The sequence below is a fragment of the Pleurodeles waltl genome, chromosome 5 (assembly GCF_031143425.1).
Source record: "Pleurodeles waltl isolate 20211129_DDA chromosome 5, aPleWal1.hap1.20221129, whole genome shotgun sequence".
NCBI lineage: Eukaryota > Metazoa > Chordata > Amphibia > Caudata > Salamandridae > Pleurodeles > Pleurodeles waltl.
The window spans coordinates 1,510,753,546-1,510,772,651 of NC_090444.1; the positions used below are offsets into that span (position 1 = coordinate 1,510,753,546).

The 19,106-nt window shown below is 43.9% G+C and overlaps 1 protein-coding gene across 2 annotated transcripts in view; it reads right to left on the reverse strand.

The window, feature by feature from the left end:
* MCPH1 (microcephalin 1) overlaps window positions 1-19,106 on the reverse strand; it is a 1,086,437-nt gene that overhangs the window by 2,359 nt on the left and 1,064,972 nt on the right. The window lies entirely within an intron of this gene.

A 19,106-nucleotide genomic window follows, 5' to 3' on the forward strand; every position in this document is an offset into this window, starting at 1 on the left:
TGCCTCCATAATTTGGTCATTTTTGTTCCCCCTTGTTCGGGCAGGATGGTTACTAATTGAGATGATGAACCAGCATACACTCCTTTGCTTGTGAAAGTAATTAGTGATTTTCTCCGGTGTTCGTTTTTAATGGATTAATAACTGGCCCTCCAACCTCTTATGATGACAATTTGAGAACTGAAATATTATTACATTCCAATTGACGGCCGTCAGAACTCAGGTTCAATAGGCCAGTGAGTCCCTATAACAATCTTTCTCAGCAGCCTCAGTATCTCTATCTTCTTTCTCTAAAAGGATGTCCTTTCTCCAAGAACAGCGCCATATTGTCTTTGTGCATTCTTGGTCCTGATGATGTCTGTAAATTAACATGGTCAAAACATCGTCGACAACTAAAGCAGCAAAAATCAAGGCTTTCTGTCTTACATGATAATTTCAACATTTTATCAATATTGTTAATTTCATGTACCTTGAATTTACAAAATTTGCCCATATGCTAGTTGCTTTTAATTTTACGTATTCTGTTGTAAATCATATGCACTTATTTTGGGTACTTATTGGGTACTTTTTCACGAGCAGTATGGTGGTCATTACGACACTGGTGGTCTCGATGGGGGTCTGGCCGCCGCTAAAGTGGGGGTTCAACCGCTTTGGCAGTGGCTGACTGCCACATTATGACAATGGCGGTTGCACCACGGTCGGACTGGCAGTTTACCTACACATTAGGGATTGGCAGTGCTGGCGGTCCTAATCTGCCAAGGCAGTGCTGCAAGCAGCGCCACCCTGGGAATTACAACCCCCGCTCCACCAGCTTTTACATGGCAGTAGCGCCACCATGTGGCAGAGACGAGGTGCAGGGGGGCCCCCTGCACTGCCCATGCACTTGGCATGGGCCCCCATGGCTAGTCCTGACGCGCTGTTCACAGTTTGCAATGCAGATGCAATGCAGACAGTGAACATCGAGACGGGTGCTGCAGCACCCGATGCACTGCAGCATTGCTGCCGGCTTAGTTATGAGCCAGCATCAATGTTGTAGGCTATTCCCCTCCTGCATTTCCACCCGCTGATCAAGCGGGGAACTCATAATGGGGCCCGCAGGAAGGTGGCCGCATTGGCGGCAACCTGACCACAGGAGTTTGGCAGGCGTCTTTTTCCATCCTCCAAACTCATAATGACCCCGTGTTCACTTTTCTTTAATCACTGTACATTTTTGGATAAATGTGTTTGCTATTATTTTCTCATGTTGAATTGATCTTGAAATAGATTCGCAATATGCAACCTAAAGCTTCCCTCTTTCTCTTGTTTTTGATTGAGTCTGTCATTGTTTATGTTAATTTTTCACTGACACCTTTTGAAACATTGTTGCTGATATCACAGACTACACCCAGGTCTCAACTGGGTCTACGGGTTCCCCTGTTATTTGTATACTTGCATAACTCAGACGAAGTTTGTCCAGTAGAGGAACAAAAGCCGTAGTTACTAATAAACAAGTTAAAATATTATTTTTAAGCACCAGTTAGGTAGATAACATTACTAGAATGCATTATTTGTTGGATAGCTTGACCATAGCAGTAGTTAATTGTCTCATCTGTTCAGTCCATGGATGAGGGTCCGTAAGGAGGCTAAGTGACAATTATTTGCAATATCGATTGGCTGGAAAGTCAATAAAGGACTGGCATATGAATTGGTTGGTTGGCAGTAAGGTTGGCAGTTACCAGATTAGGGATACAACGGTTGGCTGGGGCTGTGAGCAAAATCACCCTGGTGGCACATTGTGGCTTGTCCTTGGTCTGGCAGCACTGTGCATTCTAACAGCAATAGAAAGATGAGTGGTGTGTGAAAGACTTAATGGTAACCCTACCTCTTACACTGTCCACTACTCACATCAGCCTCATGGCAGCCAAGCAGGAGTTCATAAAGCTCTCTGCTTAAACAATCACATACTAAGACATACAGGCAATTCTTTCAGGCCATGCCACAGGAACACAACAGGTATGTACAGCGCTTGACTTGTAAAAGAATGTGTACCTGTGCCCAAAGCTCTGCTCCGAAGAGCGCTGCCGGCACAACTGAATGTCAGCGCAAAGAACACCAAAGCTGTGTACCCCTAAATTCACCTCTAGCCTTTTAAGTCCACTTCTTGTCCCTTTATCTCACTCTTGCAGGTTTCTGCTTTCTCGTTTGTGATGGTTTATCTATCTTTCTCTTCCTCCATCTTTTCGTTTTGTGTCTTTTTTCCTCACTAGCTTTTGTAAATGTCTGATGTGGAAAGATAAGTGCCGGTCCCCCCAAACAAATGCTTGTGGCCCCACTGGCTACCACTAGTTCAAATTCAGCAGTAGATATGTACACATTTTAAACATACACAATCGGCAATTTATTTCCTTAAAAGGAGCATTCTGAGACTTTATCTTCTCTTTATTGGTCTGATGCACTTCCAGTTTATAACACTGACTGTCCCTCTTCACATTGCGATGCCCCTATTTCTGGCAGTGACTAAGGAGCCCTGATGGCTCATTGAGTGATACAACACTATGGAAATGAAGCACTCACTATAGGGGCAAAGCTTCAAGGGGGATTTTTGTGGTGTCACCAGGGGCGGCTCGTCCACTAGGGTGGAGGAGCATTGCCTCCTCTCCCCCCATTCCCCTGCCAGTAGCAGCAGCTGCCAAACCTTTCAAACCAAACCAGTGCGTATATATGTTTGGCTGGCCATCTCGGGCAGGCCAAACACACATGCACACTAGACTCTCTCCAACCTGGCACTGTGTTGCCGGGTTAGAGACAGCAGGCAAAGACTTCCACTCTGCCCCAGAGTGCCCATCCAGGCACTCCTTCCAATCCCAATGCTGCTTTCATGCTGCCAGCAGCATGAAAGCAGCATTAGGACTGGCTGAATGGCGAGAAAGGTAAGTTTAAAAAAAGTATTATAATATTTTTTGGGGTCGTTTCAACCCTCCCCTCAGCCCCTTTATTCCTCATGCGAGCCGCGACTGGATGTTAAACACCCCTTAAACATATATATATTTTTTGTAACTAGCTGGGCACAAGTGCTTCCAGTAGAGTATGGTGAGGTGTCTGTCCAATTTCGCCTGGGAGTTTTACATACACAAAGACAAAAACACACACATGCGTATGTTTTGAAGGTCTTAAAAAATGCTGGTTAGTTTAAAAAATATTGTGTCTAACAATACACACTGCCCCTTAAGACCCCCTCTTGTACTGCTTGCTTGTCAGGAAATCTGAAGTTCCCTCTCCACCCCTAATCTTACTGACCAAGCTATGCCCCTGACTAATCCACTGGCAACAGAAAAGGATCCTGCTGGGCTTTTAAGAAAAGTGTGCACTCATCCAGAAATGTAATGCAAATTTGAACAGATCGTTTTATGTGGCCTTGCATCCTACCCAGACTTTAAAATTATTAAGAAGATCAAAGCAAAAGGCAAAGACCTTGTAAGCCCTCAAGCTGGCCAGGTTTTGCCTACAACAGTACAGGGTCGATAAGCTGCTGCCATGGCTTAACATGTAACCTAATAGATAGGCAGCACAGACCTTATATTTTGTTTTTTACTTTGGTTTCTGTATCCCAGCCCCGGGTGCTGTACTCATTACTCAACTCTGACAATCAAATGTGATCCTAGAGTCACACAAACATAATAGCAGAGAAGCTCTTTAAGGACAGCTCCCTTGGCGGAATTGCAGGCTTGTTTCCCAACCCACCCTTTGATGCATTTGTTTGCTACCCACCGGAAATGGTCTCCAAACAACAGCCAGGCCAGTTCATACTGTTATAATGTCTCTGCATAGCAAGGGGAATTAGTCAATGATGCAATACATCCTCAGACTTGTTCAGTGAGGTATTCATCTGGGGGCCAAGCACTGATAAGGTTAAGGAAGTTAGGTGCTGGAGCCCTGCTGGCTATAACTGACATTGAATCTGCATTTAGACCACTCCCAGTGCACCCGGATGACAAATACCTGTTCGATTTTAAATTCAGAGGCATGAAATACTATGATGGTACATGCCTATGGGTTCCTCTGATTCCTGCACTTACATTGAGCAGCTCAACTCTGCATTGGAATGGGTATTTACAAAGAAAACTGACTAGCAAGATGTCATCCTCTAACAATTCCCTCCTGATAGGGATGCCCAGCTCATATGCACATGGGCTTGCACTGTACACCTTAATTTCATTATTCCAAGATTTAGGAGTGCCCCTCACGCCTGGTAAAAAAGTCACTCCAATCTGTATCATTTTTTAGACACTGAGATCAACACTGTTGCAGGGGAGTGTCACTTCTCACCAAAGAAATTGAGTCCCTTTTCCAAATCAATTGACATTGTTAGCGATCAAGAAAGTGACCATACACCAGCTGCGGGTTGTGGTTTGGCAGCTCAATTTCAGCCTGAGGATTATTCCCATGGCACAACCGTTCTTCAGGTTCATTGCTAAGTCAATTGTTGGGCTCACATGCAAGCACCACCACAGTAGGTGGTCAGGTACGATTTGAGGATTTGGTGTAGTTTTCTGATAAAATTCAATGTTTTGGTGGTTTGGCACAACCACCAATACTCAATCAGATGCTTGGTTTATTTTTAGGACTCAGTTGGCAGTGTTGTTTTTGGGGCAACATTGGGCACTCAGTGTTGTAGGGGAGATTGGCCCCTTTTTGGCATCAGGTAGATGTAACGAAAAACGTTGCCTTTCTGGAAATGCTCCCTATTAAATCGGCAGCACCCTTCTGATCTGAAATGTTCAGGAACAGGAGTGTTATCTTCTGGTCTGACAACTGGTGATAACTGAGGCCATTAACAGACACTGGACTCTTACAGGTTGGTTTTGAGGTTATTGAAACATTTTGTTCTGCTGTGCCTGCAACTCAATAAACTATTTAAAGATAAGACACAAGCCTGGGATTCACAATAATGCTGCTGATGCTATTTCTCGATCCAAGTTACAGGGCTTTCAGAAATTTCCTGGGGGGGGGGCCTCATAGAATTTTTTTTTTTTATTTCAGATCTCAGATCCTTTCATAGTTGATTCTCTTTGTTTGTTCTTGGGGGTGCTGCGTGAGCAAGAAAGGTCAGTTTCCTGCACTTGGGCACGTGTTTCAGCCATTGGGTTCTTTGCTATGTTGAGAGGTGTGCACAATGTGGATAACAGCTACCTTGTAAGGAAAGCTATAGTATGATGGGCCAGACTGAGGGTCAGGTCAAGTGATGTCAGGAGGCCACTAGATGCGAATAAGCTTGACACCATGTTAGACAGCTGACACAAAGTATGCAGCTCACTTTGTGAGGTGGCACTGTTCAGTCGCATTTGTTGTGGCTTTCTATAGTGACTTCAGAGTGGGTGAATTGGTGGGGAACACTAGACATGACCTCATAGGTAGCTTGCAGGTCTCGAATACCCAAATCAACCATGACAAATTGGTCATTTGGCTGAGGAGGTCCAAAACTGATTAGGTTGGGAGGGGGTTATCATCAAACTCCGGTCAGCCCACAGTACTTCACTTTGCCTGGTGGCAATGGTTCGGCGCTAGGGGCACTAAGGGGCCCTGTGGGAGCACCGTGAGTTGCAGCTGAAGGAAGGCCAAAGGCAGGCTGACCAGGTTGGCACACCTGCACTGAGGCCCTGGGCACTTCCGGCCGCGTCGCGTCACACAGCTGGGTCGCCTGCGGAGCACGAGTCATCGGTGGCCCCTGCCGCCAGTGCGACCCATGCAAGCCAAGCAACCCGCTTACCAACGCCACCTGCTCTGTCCCATCTGATCTGTCCCGTGGCTTCACTCGACCTGCGACTTCACCCGGCTGCATTCCGCAGTGACACTCTTCCACTGAAGCAAGATCAAAAGGCCAGTGGACTTTAACGAGGCAATTAATCAAATAAACAATAAGCTAATAGGTTGCACTGTAGATCATGTCGACAGATCTAATCAGCCATTTTTATCTCCTTTTTATTTCCAGAGGAAAAGTGTTTTAGTTTTAATGTTAGATTTGTAACATTGTTCTGGTTTTAACTAACTAAACAATAAAGATTTATTATTACAGTAATTTGCCTGGTTGCCCACCTGAGTCCCTACCCGTCTTATGTCCGAGTGAGGGAATTCATGCATTGTTCATTCAAGCAAATGGCAAATGCCTTTCAAGTATATCAGTTCTTTGCTGTCTTGGCAACAGCTCTTAGGTCCATGGGGTTGGCCCCTTCTAGGTAGTCCTCTAACTCGTTCAGAATAGGCGCTGCAACTTTTGCAACCAGAGCAGGGCTCTCACACCATAAAGTCAAATATATTGGCTGATGGTCATCTCCTTGTTTCAAGCGTAACATCTGCCCTCAGCTGTTAAATTAATCTGAACTTTTGCTTTGTCTTTGCTATTTTGTCTACACCTTTTTCTCTTTTGATCTTGTACTAGTCTTGTCTTCCAATGTCGTCTAGATCATCAGCTATTCCTTTGCTTGGCTGGAAGCATACCAGTTCAACAGCTCTGTAGACTTAAGTCAGTGCCCTTACAAAATATCAGCTTCAGATGGTCTGGTGTGGGAGGCCTCAAGATAACACCACTGTCATCAATGGCGGAGGAGATAAGGGTCCTGCTGGGCTTCAGTTCTCAGATCTGATCATTGTATATCAAAGTGGTAATGTCTTGAATCGGCTAGGTTGAAAAAAGAACTGAGGCAATCCATCCTATGGGAATTTGCTTGGCAGGGGTGGACGTTCCCTAATGGTTTTATTGCATGGTCCTACATGATAATCCTCTGCATTTGGCGCAAGGGCATTAAGTCCAGGACCATTAACATTTTGGTCCTGTGACTTAAAGTGGAAATGTCGAAATTGTGTCCAGGTCCGAAGCACTTAAGGAACATCACTCACAAGCTACTTACCAGGGAACACATGATTGACTGTGATGCCATGTACTTGTCTCATGCAGGGACAGGCTTTTTGAGCACTCATCGTATGCAGGGACATATCTTCTCATCAATGGAATATAAGCTTTTACATAGTCCTTGTTTTTTGGAGGGGAGGGTGAAGGACCCCATTGCTCTGGTCACCACTGCGGTATAATAGTGACATGCACCATTAAATTTTCTCAATTATAGAGGGACTCTACATCCAATACTTCCTAGATGAACACTGAGGTGGTGGAGCAGCAACAGAAATCCTTATCCTGAAAAGGACATTCACACCGGTTCAAAAGCATAGGCTCGCAGTTCATTTCTGTAGGGCATGGGGCTAGAGATCCTGGTCTCACTTCCTGGGGCTCCGTAGGCAGCCTGGTGTTGGAGGACGGGACCATGGCAGGTGGACAAGAGTCCAGAGAGTTGAGACTGCCCCTGAGGGATACAGATGGTGTCACCAGTGTTGTCCAAGAAGGATGAAGGGAAGTAACTCCTAAGTGATGCTACATTCCTGGCGTGTGCCTCATTGTAAACCTCCCATGGAAGCCACAGAGCCATAACATGCATACCAAACTTGCCAGCCGACAGCTAAATAGGTCGCCTTCAACCACAATAGGTATATTATCCCTCACAACATAGGGTAGATTTGCCACAATGATTAGCATCCCTGCTGTTTCCAACAAGCTGACAAATAACAATAAAACATGCACATTTTACGATGTCTATGTAATTCTTTGTCACTGACACTGCAACTCTAAAATTGTGTACAGTATTCTTTCTTTTCTTGATGCTTTGTTGTCGTTGCCCATAATCTGCCAAAGCATTCGATGCCCATAATAAGTCAGCTACTCATCTTTTAATGATGCCAATAATGTCTTTCAATAGCACTTGCTACAGTAATTTTGCCAGTTCGTGGAACCGTAAATAACAGGTGATGTTACCAAATGCGAGAGTACACTGGGCCTCACCCTGATTTTTACTCAAAGGGTGACATCTTTATTGCTGGGCTCCCTGACATATTCCTCCAGTTCAAAGCATTTCCACTTAAATCTTAAACGTGGTCATTATTTCAGTGGCCGATAGTGCATAGTTTGCAAACAAAAAAAAAAAAAGCTAGCGCCCACTGTTTCTCTTGGGGGGCCACAGCCCCCTGCTAACAGTGTCCACTTTTACTACCGGTGGCAGCTTGCTGTGGTGCAGGGTACTGCCCAGTGACTTCAATGCTAGACTGCTAATGTGGGGTTGCTGGTAGTGCCTCCAGCATCTAGTAGTGCCTGGCGATCTTTTCAAGTAGAGGGTAATAACTGTTGATGGATTCGAGAAAGTGACCCAGCCTGGCTGTTTAAAGTGTTAGGGTAGGAAGGAAGGGACTTCTCCCATAAAGATAATTTTTGAGAAAATGGGTAAAATAATGCAGTTGAAAACAGCTTTTCATATAAATTTGCTTAAACGCCTCTTGCTCTGAAAAGGCACTTATGAAATATTCTACTACTTTTGTGATGTGCCATCTATGTACCAATCATGCATGTTTCGGCTTCCTCGGGGCCTCGTCAGTACTGAAGCCAGGGTGGGAGGCCATTATAATCCTCTGTCCTCTGGTGTAAACATATGTGGATGTCTAAAGCAAAAAAGTGTCTCTGTGAGCTTCCAAGACTACATGTGTGAAAGACAAGTTTGTAGATGAGGACTGAAAACGCGGATGGTGCTATTGTGCACCTGTTACAATGGCTAAAGTCTTGCGGAAGGAGGTTCAGGCCTTACACCAGAAACTTCAGAGTTGTGACAAATCGGTAATAAAATAAAAAAAGGCTTGACAGCCAGACACAGCACTATCACAGTGAGATAGCAAAGAAAATGTTGAGCATTAAGGGCATTTCCAGAGTTTGGTAGAGGGACTCTACAAAAAATGTGGCAGATTTCGAGTCCGCAACATTACAAGTGCCATTAATTATAATGTATGTGTAATATAGCCTGATAGCCCGCAGCTGTGTGTTATGCCAGTTATAAAAGGCTCTGAACTCGAGTTACAGGTCTGAATCACAGGCGAGGGCCTCTACTGATAGGCAGTGCCATCAGCAACTAGTATAGCCCAAGGTAGAAGGGATAAAAGGCTAGAAAATTCCACCCACTCAGAGGCAAATGTTCCACATTAAAAAAGGGAAAAACTGAAAAACAAACATTGGACTGTTGGAGAAGAAGGCTTATGCTAGCCATTATTGGCCATGAATCACTCCATTGCCTTTAATGGAGCTCACAAAATCCAGTGTTCTAATATGGAAGACAGGACATCTGAGTCCACAACTGGGTCCTCATCAGGCACCCCCAATCCATGATGCACGGTCTAGAAGCAAATATGAGTTCAAATTATTAACAATCTCAATCCAGTTTCAACATTTCTTCATTCTTTAATACATTTAAACTCCATTTTAATCCACAAGTTCACAAAGATGCCAAATAAGGCTTCTCTCAAAAGCAGCTGGTGGTTCACCATTTCCCATAAATCAACGTAGATAATGTAGACCCAATGTATTTCAGGCGAACTGCCCTTCATCAGGGGTAACTGTGAAACAAAAAATCCCAGCAAAACCAGCACTATCCGACACATAATCGCATTTTCAGTTTAGCTGCCACGCGCATATCAAATGACTATCCAATTTTATGGAATAGACCCACCACCAAGCACATAGTGAATATCAGTACTGCCAATAAATCAGATGCGTGTAGGACAAACAAAACTTAACTCTCTCAAATACAGATAATCAAAATAAATTGTTGTAACAAAACTGCTTTTGTCAAGTGCCACATACTGTGAAGTCAAAAGTGCTTAAAAACATGATCTGTGCCAAAATCCCCAAATCAAAATCATGCACAAGATGAAACCAAAACATTTAAACTCCTAACCTGGAAACTACACTATAAATCGTGCACAAAAACATACTCTGTGGCCCAATCCCACATCTAAAACATATGCGAGACCTGCCTGATCTATAAGGTGTTACCCAACTCAAAGCGTTAAACCTACTAACCTAAATCCATGCCATTGCTTGCAAGCTGCATGTGCCTGCAACGGACGGGACATCTGCCATGTTTCTGACAGGGTACCATGCCCGGCAAACTCACAATAAGGTTCCAAGTGCTCAAGTAGTAATGGGGAAGCAGTAGAGTTTCGTGGTCTAAACAATGTCATTTGAAGCGTCTTTCCCACTAAATGCTATGTAATATCATTTCATGACCACCAACTCATGCCTAATTAAATTCATTTGACTCTCCCCCTTAAAAGACATTTAGTAACCTTCTAAGCTTTGTTGATGAACTAGACTAACCCCTTACCCAAAATCAGACACACAGGAAGTCGAGGAGGTGCACAGAAGTCATTCGAGATAAAAAAAAAAAAAAGAGGGTAAGCTAGAGTGGGGCTTTGGTAACCGATGAGAGTAGAGATTGTAAGGAAGATGAATAGAAGGTGGAGAATGATACTGGAAGACTGGAGTAATGTGGGAGAAGGGAAATTATGAAAGCAGAGCAGATATAATAGATGTAGTCTACATATAGAGGGTGTTGGAGACCGAGAGAGGAAATGAGAAAGTGATAGAAGAGAACAGCTGAGGTAGAGGAGTGAGGATTATGAAGAGTGGGAAGGAAAAAAGTAGAGTGATGGGCAGTGGAAGAAAGTAAGGTGCCAGGGAGGATAACACTGTAAATAGTGTTTAGAAGATTGGAGGGAGAGTAGAAAAGAGTGGTAGAATGGCAGACAGCAAAGGGTGAGAGCGGGTGGAGAAGGATCTAATCCTCAAAGAGTTTACAATGGGCTTCTTGTGTCCAGTTATCATCACATCTCCTATTACGGAGTGCCATGCCGCATTTCTGGGTGACTCAGGAGAACTGACCGATAAGATCACTACAGCACTGATCAGGGGAGATTAGACATCAGGTCTCTCGTGGTTGCTGGATAGTGCATGTTGTGGACCTACTCCCAGAGAAAGTGTGGGCCATGGTGGCTCTGGAGGTATGGCAATGAGCAGCATGCATGGCCAGGCCAGCAGGGCATGGCAGCATGCTAGTGCTGCAGCATGACATCAACCAGGCATGAGGACAGAGGTAGATGGTGATACTGCCAATGTATGCACTGATGTCATATGCGCATGGCCGCTGCTCACCCCATATATTAAGCTTAAGAGTCATCCTGGTACTATGCGCAGCTGTGGCACCGCCGTTCAAGAGGAACGAGTTTGCAATAATGTAATTTAACCTAAGTGACTGGGCCTTGTTAGGGAAGGGCAGGACAGACAGGACTTTAGAACTACCACTCACAGCATAATGGCAAGTGTTCTAATGCTCAAAATTAAATGCCAGTGGCAAACGCTGACACAAACCAACCCCTGATGACAGAGGGCAATCATTGCAACTGTCGTAGATTGTGAACTATGTCCGCAATTGTCTAAAACCTACAAGCATGGCATGAAATTTGTACACCCTCGGATATAGCTCATTGGAGTAAGGGCCTGATTTAGATCTCGCAAGACGGCTATCCTGGCCACTGTATTATGATCTCCATAGGATATAATGGGATCGTAATACGGCGGGCGGGATATCCTTCATGTTTGTGACAGATTATTCCCCTCCGCCAAGATCTAAATCGGGCCCCAAGTGCATGCCTCAGATTTGACAACCACACTTTTGAACAGCAACATTGCTCACTGCATCTTTCATCCTTCAGATGTTGATAAAAGAGGCACTTAGGAAATACGGTTGGTTTTATTCAAGTGTCCCTAAACTATTCAATTTTATGTGAGCTCTACATAAATATTCATTATTATCTTCATGTCATGTACGACACAATGAAGCCACACCTGCAATGGGTTGTCAGTAAACAATATAATGCCTTCTAGGAGCTGTAATAGGTTTCTCTGAAATCAACAACTGGACTTGAGTACCAGATTGCAAGTGCATTTTAGAACCGGAAAAATGCATCACCGGTCCCATGGAGCAATCTGGTTTTAGCACGTGTATGCAAACAAGCTGGGCTGATTGCTTTTGCCCCTTACATGGTGTCATGCACAGCTTGTACGCATTTCAATAATGTCAGACTATAGTGAACGCAAAAATATAATGTGATAAATGTGAACATTCACAGGTGAGCAGGTGGTTCAATATAACTCTAGCTTCATATAGTTTGATTGCCCAGAAGTTGGCTAGCAAGTTCTTGTGTAGAGTTTACAAAGAATGCCAACTGAATATCCTCATGCACTGAAGGCTTGGTAGAGTAGATGGGCAAATACAGACACAAAGGACAGGGTGCCATAGTTAACGGCAGGTGACACAGCCCCATACTGTGGGGCTATTTGGGGCTTCTATGGCACAGCTATCTTCACGCTCCCCAAAGGGCTGGCCCGAAGCATTGGTCGTCCTAGTGCACTGGTGCCCCTGGCTGAGATGGGGCAGCACAGTATAAGGGTAGGTAGGGCAGATATCTGCACTACACCCGGCGTGCTGCCCAGACACAGAATAGCCGGCCAGAGCTGCTGCCTCTTCCAAGCTCTGGAGTCACCTCCCAATCTCTGCTTTCACCAATCCTATCTCCGAATGTGCAAGCAGGACCTTTAGATTAGTTTCGAACTTCTAAGATACCCCTAAAGCAACATCTAGGCCAGACCGAAGAATGAGTAGCTTCACAGCATGCTACCTTCCCCTGCAGGCCTTGGAACGGTATAGGGTGTTGGCAGCAACAATACAATAAAACTAGCTCCTGTCAGAAACAGTGGCGTAAGTCAGATAAAGGGAGCAGTAAAAGGGATTTGTGTAATTTCAGTGAGGAGCAATGTTACCTGCAATGGAGTAGCCATCCCCACAAGAGATGTAGGAATAATAAAGCGACGCATAAAAATGATTTAGGGAGGGAGGAGAGCACAGTGATCAAAGAGCATGTCCGTGCACATGACGTGTTGCAGTTTTTGGCATTACACCTGCATTCTTCGACTCTCACTCCCTCGAATAACGACCTCTCTTTTAAAAAAAAATATTTTTACAACTGAGTTCACAAGTTTTGCAGAGCTGCTGATGAGGATGTCTCCATTAGCACTTAGGTGTTTGGATGAGACACAATTGGACTTCGAATGCGATTAACTCCTTAGAGGAAATGAAACACCTAACAGGCAGGTGTTTAAAGATCAATTGTATAAGTGGACTATTTCCCTCAGCAAAATAGCATAATAGCCCTGAAGAGGCCCCTTTCTACAGGACAGCTGAGTGTTGAGATTAGGCTACAGGACATTGTTCAAACCGCCTATAACAGCTCTCTCTCATCTTGTTTTTCCTGTTATTTGAGTATTCTCAAGACTCTTCAGAGGTGAATGTCCGTGTACTTAAGCAATGGGGTAGCCTGTGTGTCATGGGCCCTAGTGTGAAGAAGGAAATAGGCACACTGGCCGTTGTTTGAACTGGGAAATACAGTCATAGGGTTCGGTGGTCCCCTAAAGCGACTGGGCCCCACTGCCACTGCACCTGCCGCACCAAGTGAAGGTACGCCCCTGCTTGCTACTACATATTGGTTTAGTCACAACAGCGGATTCATTTTAATTGCACCCTTTTTTACGGGGTTTTATAGCCGAAAATTCCCCCTTTTTCTGATTCTATCTCCCCTGCGTACTTCTCTACCAGTGAAGTAGGGACTCCCTCACTCCTGAGTTGCCCCCTCTTTTAAACCACTTCCTATAAGGTGCTCTTGAGTTTTCAAAAATCGTTGGGACTAAAACTCATTTGTATATTGGACGTAATGTAACAGCACCTCTGACACCAATAACTTCACTGGAAGTCACACCTACAAAATGTGCACAACAAATAAAAAAAATGAATAAAATCACACAAAAACCTCACTAAAATAGCCCCACAAAGAAAACTGCACTGAATAGATATGTGGAGGTGTTCATTTGGGAAATCAATTATCGACAAAATGAGGATGTTTTCACAGAATCAATGCAGTTACTTCATGTACTAAAGTGAAACACAAGCATGGGTGTAGCCCTAAGAAGTGAAGCTGGGGCAAGGACATCGGTGCGGAGAAGGGAGAGGGGCTCGAGTGTGCTCCGCACCAGCTGCAGTTTATTTAACAGGCTGGCCAATGACGAAAGGATTACTTACCTGTAGTGAAAGTTTTGCAGCTTAAAGATTTTTCTGGATTCACATGCTGTGCGTTATTCCGCTATCTAGCAGTTTGAGTCTGGAACGTCTTCTGTTTAGTGGAAGCCCTTCTTTCCTTTTTGTTGCTGTTAGACGTTGACGATGACCACCATTTGTTCTTGGATCATCCTCCTGTGACCTCACATGCCCTTCCCAGAAACTCTCCTGTTGGTTACCATCTTCAGATTCTTTTTTTTTTTTGTCTCTGCCTCATTTTGGGTAGGCAGGTGGGTCGCTTGTGAATCCAGAAAATTCTTGAAGCTTCAAAATAACTCTGACAGGTAAGTAACCATTTGGTTTTGCAGCATGAATCTTTTCTAGATTCACATGCTGTGCTTTGATTTTGTAGCAGTTGTTATTATTGTGGCGGTTGGGTTAAAGATGAGGTAGAACTTGTAAACAAATGTTTTAGAACTTTTTGTCGCACTTGAGCTTGTATGTTAAATTGAAGATAAAAGCAATAGTGTTTTGTGAATGTGTGTACTGACAACCATGAGGCCACCATGCAGATATCATTTAAAGGTGTGTTGGCCAATAAGACAATGGTTGCTCCTTGCTTTCTTGTACAGTATGCTTTTGGTTTTCCTTTTATAAGGATGCCAGCTTATCCCTGTGTTGGATGTGGGGAATCACCTCTTGTAGAGTTGACATCTTGCATATTTGTGTTTTTTTTAAAGTTGTTTAGAAAATGTAACTCTAAAATGGGTCGCAGAATCTTGCCTGGTTTTGGGATTAGAAAGTATGTTGAGTGGACTCCCTGATTTTCCTCCTTGGGGGTACTTCTTCTGCTGCTTGTTTTTGTAGCAGTTCTTTCACTTCCTTTTAAAGATATGTTAGTTCTGTTGCATTTTTTGATTTGGTTAACAGTTTGGTAGGTGTTTTTCCAATTGTATACAGCGTCTGTGTTGTATTATACTGAGTACCCACTTGTCTGATGTTAACTTCCTCTACTCCTGGAAGAAGTTTCCAATTCTTCCACCCACTGGTGTTATATGTTGATGAGAATTCCACTTTAGAGAGTCACTGTGAAGGTGTTGCCGCCACTCTTGTTGGCTGGCTTCTATCACTTGCTCCTCCTCAATGGACTGTCTTACTGGAGTTTGGAACTGCCACAGTTGTTGAACAGACTGTGGTTGGCTTGCAGCTTGAAAGCTCTGTTGTGGTGTTCCTGCATGAAAAATCCCCTTGCCCTGTCGGTCTTCTTGTTGAAGGCGTTTTTCTTCTTGTCTTGCCTCTAAATTGGAGTGCCCCCATAGATCTTGATGTCTCAAGATCTTGGTGTCATCTAGAGCGTTTCCAAACAAGTGTTTCACGTCAAAGGGACTGTTTACAATGATGGATTGAACTTTGCTTTAGAAACCTTAAATGCAGAGCCATGTGTGATGTCTTAAAGTTGTTCCTTTCACTATTTGCCTAACTGCTATGCCTGCAGCATCTAGTGCTGACTTAAGGCATGCATTGGCAATATCTTTTCCTTCTTCTGCTAGTGACTTAGCTCTCCTTTGGTATTGTTCGGGTGGGTGAATTTCCCTCGAGGTCTTGCCAATGTTCTTTGACTTCCTCGTATTTTTCTCCCTCCCTGTAGAAGCTTTGTGCCTCTGTTCTCTCGTCCTGGTAGAGGATTTGTTGTTCTTCCTCCTCTTGAGGCTCAGAGGTGAGGGGTGGTTCTTGTTCCCCGAAAGCTTCCTTCCTTGCTTCTTCCGTCAAAGGTTTTGATGGTATTTTGAAGGGTTGCATTGAAGCATCGAACTGCTACTTTTTTTGGGGGTATGGCTGCTATTTCGGCCTTGAGTCTTCTTTACTTATGCTCTACTTCAAGCGTATGTTCTTTGATGTTGAATCTTTGTTATTCTCTCTTTTTCAGCATCAATGTCGAGGCCTTGGCTGCTGTTGATATAGTTGCTGTCTTTTTCTTTTGATTTTGATCATCTTTCGACGTCAAAGAATTTTCTGCACTTTTACCTCCTGCGCTATCTTTTGACTGGAGCCTGAAGAATTCTCTGTGCTTTGTCTTGCCTTGGGTCAACAAGCTCTTCGGTACAGAGGCAATCTTTTTTTTGTCTGTTTTCGACTCAACCACCCCCATCTTTTTTGGAGTTATCTTCTGTTAACATCCGATTCTCTTTCTTCGGGTTCCTCAGCAGCACTGCCCTCCTCCTTGCTCAAAAGCCCGAATTCATAAAGTGAGGTGGTATTCTTCTGGCCCTGCAAGGTATAGTGTGCACGTTTCTGTTTCTCTTGAGTTGCCAAGGTTTTTGTCTTAAAATCTATACAGGCCTTGCAGGAACTGGTGTCATGGTCGATCGGTAGGCAGAGGTTGCACACCTGATGGTTGTTTCTCTGTGCAAACTTATTGAAGGCACTGCGGGCAGAGACAGAATGACGTACTATCCATTTCAAGATGAACAGGTGGCCCTCTGTTCGAGCATTCTCTCTCTCTCTCTTTCTGGAAAAAAGAATTAGAGAAGCTTACTTCATCTCGATGATATGCTCCTTCTTTTAGCTTTTGGTCTCTCTCTCTCTCTCTGTAGATCTTAGACAAAAAAAATTATTTTTCTTCTTTAAATCCTCTTCAGGCTTTAAGAATCTCATGATGCTTCCAGACCCCATGGCATAAAAAAGGAATCTGAAGATGGCGACCCACAGAAAGATTAAGGAGAGGGTGTGTGACGTCACAGGAGGATGGTCCAAGAACCAAATTGTGGTGATTGTCGATGCCCAACAACAACAACAACAAAAAAGAAAGAAGGACTACTACTAAACACAAAAGGTCCCAGACCCCAACCACTACATGGTGGAATAATGCACAGCATATAAATCCAGAAAAGATTCATGCTGCAAATCAAACATTTAAACATTGGGTTCCTGAGTAGCGTGCTTATCACCAGAGAGTGCTTCAGCGTCTCATCAGGGGTAGTAAGCATTATATAAACACAATTAGAATTACAGAGAAAAGGAGAGGCAAAAACGTGAAAAAGGATAACAGGATGAAGGTGAGCAAGGAGAAAAAAAGAGCATGGAAATAGAACTACATAAAAAGAGGATAGCAAGAAGGTAGGAAGGTGATAGAGCCTAGAAAGGAAGGGCAGGAGGTATGTTGAAGACAAGACAAGCTAGGAAGGTGATAGAAAAGTGACGGTTGTGACATGAAGGGAGAAAAAAGATGGAGTGATAGGGAGAAAAATGGATAGAGGTGGAAGATAAAAGCATGGATGTGATCAGGAGAAAAAAATATGGAGGAGATTGGGAGTGTGAGAAAATGGACCAAAGCAATAAGAAGAAGACTGCACGCAGGCAGAACAGAGACAGGAATAGAGGAAGGACAAGAGATACACAATAAGAAGAGAAAGGAGGAAATGGTAAGAAAGAATGGCTGGCAGAAGAAAGGAGCAAAAACAGGAAGGGCAGAAATAATGGAAAGAAAGTGATGGGAAGTAAAGAAGGAAGAAGACATGAGGAGACAGGGAGAAGGGAGATTTGTGTGTAGAGGAAGAATGGAAGGACAGAAATGGAAAAGTCAGAGAAAATGGTGGGGAGATGGCAAAAGACAAAAAACACAAAGAGCAGAGAGAAAGGAAAGAGAGAGGATGGGAGAGAAAAGTAATAGGACACAACTAATTTAAAGAAACATGAAGTGACAGAGAAAAAGAAGATGTGGAGCAGAAGAAACAAGGAAGAGAGGAGAATCAAGTGTACGGAAAGGCAAGACAGAAATGGCAGAAACGCAGCATGCATAGAAAGAGAAAAGATAAACTATGAAGGTAAGTTGGATGTGGGATGAAGAAAACATGAGTCGGGGATAAGAGAGAAAAAGAGAAGAAAGGTAGCATAAAAGGATAAAGGTACCAGGGATGAGAAAAACAGAGATCGGGAAAGAATATATAGATGAGAAAGGAGCAAAAGGGGACAGACAGTTTGCAGAAGTAAGGAAACTGAAAATACTGGGAGAGAGGAGATCAAAGTCAGGGCAAGATAATGTGATGAGGGACTAAGGGAGAAAGAAGAAAAGATGAAGGAGAAGTGTAAAAGTGAGGAAAAGGAAAAATAAGAACAGGAGAGTGTAGAAGGGAACAAGAAGAGAAGAAAATGTTAGGGATGGAGATTAGAAAGATGAGACATTGTGGGAAATGGGGGAGAACGAAATAATAGGAATGCCAGATAAACTGAGCTACTTGGAGCCGGGGGGCTAGCTATGATTAGTGCAACAACACCAGTTCCTAGGGATGTGATGGACCCACTGCCTGAATTTTGAGCGTTTGTCTTAATACTGACCTGGGGCAAGAGGTCCATTTTCCAGGCTTGCATTAGGGCACATGATACCCTTGCAACACCAATGAACACAAGTGTTCAAGAATAACGATGTTGGCCTGGCCACTGTAGCAGTGCTCGGCCTGTTCTTTGACAAAGTCACCTGCAATGTGGTACTGTTGGCATCTAGCATGGTGAAAACTATGACGTGCACTCATGGAGAGTCACTGTGGCGTGCCATTTTACCACTCCTTTTGATTTTTGAAAGACTCATTCTGGGCATCTGGGCTTCCATAGCATTACACCTGCTATTTACATACTTTCATCATGATGAGAAAGGGCAGTCAGGTGGATTCTTAAAGTGCGTGAAAAGACAGACCGTCCCTCCTGTTGCACACAGCATTGCCACAGTCAGTCCAGAACTCAGTTCCGGTCCCAGATGATCACACTGTGGCCCAGCTGACTCCATCACATTTCTCTGAGCTGCCAGAGTCTTGTCGACTATTCCAACAGTCAGGAAATCGCAGACGCAAAAAATGACTACTGTGTATAAGAATAAACTCTCTTGTGTGGCATCTAATTTAGGGGTGGTGTAATTAGGTGTAGCATAGTCATGCAGAATTACCCAGGAAATCCGCAAGATTACGCAGAATTACGTGAGAAGAGTAATTCTTCATTTAGTGCTTATTCTTAATGCAAAAATGTCCCCTCGTGTCCACAATGGATGAAAGGATGTATTTTGTGCTAAGAAATAGTGCTAAATGCAACAGACCACAAATAGTGAGC